Genomic DNA, 6,373 nt, shown 5'->3' with positions numbered 1-6,373 from the left:
TTGTTGTTAGGTGCTGCTGAGTCAAGTATGACTATAATGGGCTCAACATCAGAAAGACAAAGATTTTCGTCACTGGGCCAATTGGCAGCATCATGAGAGATGGAGAAGAGATTCAGGTTGTTAACAATTTCCGTTGACGTAGCTCCACAATCAACACTGTTGTCACCAGCAGTCAAAAAATCAAACGACAAATTGCTCTGTGTAAGGTTGTTGTCAGGGACCTCTCAAAAGTGCTGGAGAGCAACAATGTCAGTCGATCCAAGCCATCATCTTTGCAATTACTCGCTATGCATTAATAAGTTGGACAATGATCAAAGATGACAGAAGAATTGATGCCTTTGGTGCTGGAGAAAAGTATTGAATATACCATGAACTGCCAAGAGAACAAACAGATTTCTCCTAGAGAGGATGAAATCAGGCTGCTCTTTGAAGGATTTTGAAGCTCCATCTCACATATTTTGGGCATGTGGCTAGGAGGTCACTGGTGACAACCATCATGCTTGGAAATGGGGCGGAGCAGGGCAGGAGAGGAAGACCCCGGATAAGATGGATTGACACAGTAACTGGGATAATGAAGGCAGGTATGTCAGAGGCTAGAGCGGCATTCAGAGCTATTGTACTTAGGAGTTGCTATGAGTCACACAGGTGACTCGACAGTACATAACAGCAATAAGTGCACATAAACATGAGTATGGTAAAACGATAAATCTGAACAATATCTAACAGTTGTTCAGTATTTTACTTTTAGCGGTGACTATAACAAATTATGAGTGTGATAAGAAAGTTTAGCACTAAATGCATATACACACATGCACAAGTACATGTGAAGTCAGAAATCTGAACATTAGCGGATTGCATCAATGTCAGTTTTCTGATTGTGATACGATTCCATATGTGTCCAAGATGCTACCATCGAAAGAAACTGATTAAAGAGCCAACAAAGTCTCTATGTCTTTTTTTCAGTAATGGTATCAAAAGCTACAATTACTAAAAATAAAGAATCTAATTTATAATTATTTTACATGCAGACTATCTAGAAAAATACTGAGACGAAAATCTGAACTAAACAAGAAAATTTAAATTAAATAATAAAATTATCAAGCTCATTGGCAATCAGGAAAAATGCAAATTAAAATCACAACATAGATTGGCTAAAAATTAGAACATCTGATAATACTAAATGGTGCTAAGATCAGAACAATCAGAAATTTGATCCAATGCTGGAAGGAATAAGTGAGTATAATAACTTTGAAGATGGAGTGGCATTTTCCAACAAAACTTAAGATGTTCATACCCTTTGGTTACCCATGTTAAATGCTGTATAACTACAGTAATGGTTACCCATGGTGGACAGTGTCTGGTGGAGCTTCCAATTAAAACAAGCCTGGAAGAAGATATGGCAACTACTTCTGAAATAGCTTGCCTCCAGAAACTCTATGAACTTGGAGAAACAATGAAAGTTATACAAGTGTTCAGGTCTTTCATTCCTGGGGTTGCTATGACTCGTCTACAACACGATGGCACTTAACACTAACAACATACCCTTTGGCCCAGGAAACCTAATTCTAAGTTATAGAGAAATACATGTACATGTGTGTCAAGATGAGGTGTATCAAATGCCGACAAATGTACATCTTGTTTTGTTTTAAAAGCAGGAAAGTAAGTATCCATTTATAATATTGCGGCTGTGTGCCATGGAGGAGAGTTTAACTCATGGCAACCCTAGAGCAGAGAAGAACTGCCATGTTAGTTTTCCTATGTATGTTATGCAGATGACTTAAACTTACTTGCAGGAAGTGAAGAAAACTAAAAGCACTTACTTAAGATCAAAGACTACATCTTTCAATACTGATTACATCTCAGCATCAAGAAAACAAAATCCTTATGACCAGACCAAGAGGCAACATTATGATAAATGGAAAGAAGATTGAAGTTGTCCACGATTTCATTTTACCTGGATTCACAATGATGGCAGCAGCAGTTAAGAAATCAAAGGTTGGGTTACATTGGGGAAATCTGTCAAGGAACTAATGTGTTTGATCAAAGTCGTGACAGATTCACTTGTTTTGTATGCGTGAGGAAGTTGAATGGTAAGGAAAACCAAAAAAGAAGTGATACCTTTGAATTGTGGTGCCAATAAAAAGTATTGAATATGCTGCCAAAAATATAAACCAGTGTGCTTCTTAGAGGAAAGGATGGTGACACTTTGTCTCACATACTTTAGACACGTCAGGAGAGGTCAGACCATGGCAAATGACATCCTACAAGGAAAAGCAGAGGGTCAATGGAAGACAGGAGGACCAAGATGTACTAACACAGTGATTGCAACAATGAGCTTGAGCATTGCAAGAAAAGTGCAGGATAGGTTTCAGTCTGCTATGTAGTGGGTAACCAGGATAAGCCTCAGTCGTTATGTAGTGGGTAACTGTGAGTTATGGTTGGATGAAGGGCACTTAACAGCAGCAAGTGTTATTGGAGCAGTTTGCCAGGTCTTTCACGCCCAGAGCATGTGGATTCAAACTACAGACTTTTTGGATAGCAACTAGTTGTTTAACCATTGTGCCCCCAGGACTTCTAATACACTAAAATAGTAAAATATATTGCCATTGAGTAAATTCTGACTCCGAGCAATTCTGCAGGACAGAGTAGAACTGCCCATGGGGTTTCCAAGACTAGAATCTTTATGAAATCCGACTACCACATCCCACACTTATCCTGTCTCAAAGTGGCCATGGGATTCAAAGCAGAACCTTCAGTTGAAACCATTTAACCATTGTGCTGCAAAAGCTCCTCCCTACCAGACTTGCAAGAACCAAGTCAACCTCATTTCTCCCTGACTTACGGCTGCACTGCGGATAAAACTGCTCAAAGAGTTTCCAAAGTTACAAGTATTTAGGGACACAGGCTGCCACATGTTTTCCTGCCTAGACACAGGTTGAAAGGTTAGAACCACTAATCTTTAGTCACTCTGCTACCAGGGTGCCTCTTCTAACAGAATGTTGTTTTTTGTTACTGTTGCTGTTGTTGTTGTTGCTGCTGCTGCTGCTGTTGTTGTTGTTGTTATGTACCCACCAGTTGAAACTGACTTATCATTGACCTCCAGTGGGTTTTCAGAGTTAATAACCAACCCAAGAGGAGAGCAAAGAATGGTTTAATTAATGGAAATACAACTACAGAATGAAATCATTATGGCAAAGAAAATATGTCATTGAAAGCAGTTGCTACAGGAGTGTTGAATCATGGGAATATAATAAGAAAGGTAAACATGCAAGAAACAAAGTATCTCACATTATTATTGTATTCATAGAACATTCTAGAGCAGTTGTCATGGTTAAGAGTACATATGGTATATTTGCGTATAAAAGCAGGAGAAAAAAACATAATCTTATAATTTAGTACAGTGGCTATTCCTGAGAAAGGAGCTGGAAAATACAAGGGACATAGGGTTCAAAGGCTCCTTAGATGCCCCTCGTGTTCTGTTTCTTAGTCTGGGAAATGAGCATATTGACATCCCCTTTATGATTACTCATTAAGCTGTAGCTATATTTTCCCAATTAAAAATATGTAAAGATGTTTCAAGTTTAAAAATAAAGACTAAGTGGAGCTATTTTTTAAATAGAATAATAACTGAACCTATTTAAAATGGAAGAAATCTATATTTGCTCCCATCCCAAAGAAGGGTGGCCAACAGAATGTGGAAACTATAGAACAATATCATTAATTTCACATACAAGCAAGATTCTACTGAAGATTATCCAAAAACGACTGGAACAGCACATCAGCAGAGAACTACCAGAAGTCCAGGCTGGGTTTAGAAGGGGTCGTGGTACTAGGGATATTGTAGCTAGTGTTAGATGGATCTTAGCTGACTGCAGGAAAGAATACCAGAGGAATGTCTATCTGTGTTTCATTGACTATGCACAGGCATTTGACTCTGTGTGGATCATAACAAACTGTGGCTGACTCTGAGAAAAATGGGAATCCCAGAACACTTGATCATGCTAATGAGAAACCTATACTTGAACCAAGAGGCAGTCATCAGAACAGAGCAAGGAAACACTGCATGATTCAAAATTAGGAAGGACGTATGCCAGGGATGTGTCCTGTCTCCATACCTTTTCAACCTGTATGCAGAACAGATTATCTAGGAGGCTGGGCTCTATGAGGAGAAAAGTGGGATCAAGATTGGTGGAAGATGTACTAACAATCTGCGATATGCAGATGACACAACCCTGCTTGCTGAAACTGAGGAGGACCTGAAGCACCTGCTGCAGAGAGTCAAGGACTGCAGCCTCCAATATGGATTGAGGCTCAATGTCAAGAAGACAAAGATTCTCACCACTGGGCCAATTGGCAGCATCAGGATGGATGGTGAAGAGATTGAGATTGTTCACAGCTTTAGTTTGCTTGGTTCCACAGTCAACACTCTTGGCACCAGTAGCCAGGAAATTAAAAGGCACATTGCCATGGGAAAGTCTGCTGTTAGGGACCTCTCCAGGTACTGAAGAGCAATGGTGTCTCTCTGGAGACTAAGGTACGTCTGATACAGGCCATGGTCTTTTCGATCACTTGTTATGCATCAGAGAGTGGGACAATGACAAGGGAGGATAGAAGGAGAATTGATGCCTTTGAGCTGTGGTGCTAGAGAAGAGTATTGAGAGTACCATGGACTGCTAGGGAAACAAACAGATTCATCCTGGAAAGGGTTAAACCGGGTGGCTCCTTGGAGGCAAGGATTCTGAGGCTCCATCTAACATACTTTGGACGTGTTGTAAGGAGAGACTGGATGGCACATAACAATGACTACAACAACAAACATTTAAAATGTAATTAAAAAGAGTTAGCATACGAAATAAAGGCATTCTAAAATAAGGACACTGGAAAGTTACCACTTTCCAAGCATTAAAATCGAACCAAACCCTCTATTGTTGAGTTGATTTTAAGGCTGTTATTCTTTACAGAAGGAGTCCTCACAATGAGTAGTTGGCATATTCCTATGCCCAATACATAGTGCACTACACCACCAATACTCCTAAGTAGGAAGCCTCTTAAAAGTATATTCATTTTCTACCCCTGACTACATTTCCACTCTAAGGACATAGCAAAATGAAATGGAAATAATTACCTCTCACTAAACTCGAAGAACTTTAATTTAGTGGTGCATGGAGAACAGAAAGGCACAAATAATGTCCCCTTTGATTGGAGTGATTTATAATGAGGACATTTTGTGCTTGCTTCTCATCTAAAGCATTTACCTCTGATTTGGGTTTTGGTGGTGGGGTTTTTTGGGTTTTTTTGTTTGTTTTTCTGGCACTATAGTAAACTTCTAAAAAATATTTACAGAACAAGCATTTTTTATTGTCATTAAAATACATATTTTATTTTTTCATTATAATAACTTTTAATGGGAGCAAACATAAATGCTCTTTCTCCCACACTGTATAGTTAAAAAAAAAAAGACTAGAAGGAAGTGGAGGAACAATATCTCCTCCTTTTTTATTTCCCAGTATATTTCACATTTTATTTTTTATTGGAATGATTATATATTGTGTTTATAATCCGAAGAGGAAACATCAGAAACTGTTAGTAATAAAACTGAAAGACATAATTTCATGACCAATTTAAGTCACTGAGAATATGAACAGAAATAGTGAAGTTTACCATTGTTGTGACCTACGCTTATTATAAACGTCTTAGGAAAATATAACGGGGTTCAATTTGAGTTTGTTCCACTGTTGTGAAGGTTTCTTCCTCATGAAACAGGAGCTGTTAGTAGGAATAAACACTTCTTAAATTACTCAGTTACATTTTTAAACCTTCACAATTCAATTTGAGAGCCAAGATTGATTGATTAGTACATTCAAGTGGTTCTAAGTCTTTCTCTCCACCTCCTGTCTTAATCCACAACTTAAATTCAGCATATAATTCTATGTCATATTTATGCATTAAATGTGTATAATTTTGTGGGCCAAAGAATCCTGGCGTTTTGCTGTTGGTGTTTTGTTTTGTTTTTACATAGGGTCTGTATTTCATTAAGAAAAAGTGATGTCCTAGATTGTCTTGTGGCCCAGCTGCCTACGACCACTGTCTGATTTGATTCTACATTCATCATTCTACTCCAAAAAAGAAAACCATTTCCCAGTGCATCATTGAGCTCTTGGGCTTTACGAGAGGAATCCCAGTGTCGTGGTGGTTCAGCTACAGAAGAAAGGTTAGCTTTTGGAACCAGCTGATCTGTGGTAGAAAGATGTGATAATCTGTTTCCATAAAGATTTACAACCTTGGAAATCTTTGTTAAGGCATTTTTACTCTGTCCTGTAAGGTTACTATGAATCAAATTTTACTTAATGTCAATTTGTTATTGTTGTTATGT

This window comes from Elephantulus edwardii, unplaced genomic scaffold, assembly GCF_000299155.1.
Source record: "Elephantulus edwardii isolate Elephantulus edwardi_28Jun2011 unplaced genomic scaffold, EleEdw1.0 scaffold00052, whole genome shotgun sequence".
NCBI classification, from domain to species: domain Eukaryota; kingdom Metazoa; phylum Chordata; class Mammalia; order Macroscelidea; family Macroscelididae; genus Elephantulus; species Elephantulus edwardii.
Note: the sequence above shows the minus strand (reverse complement) of the source record.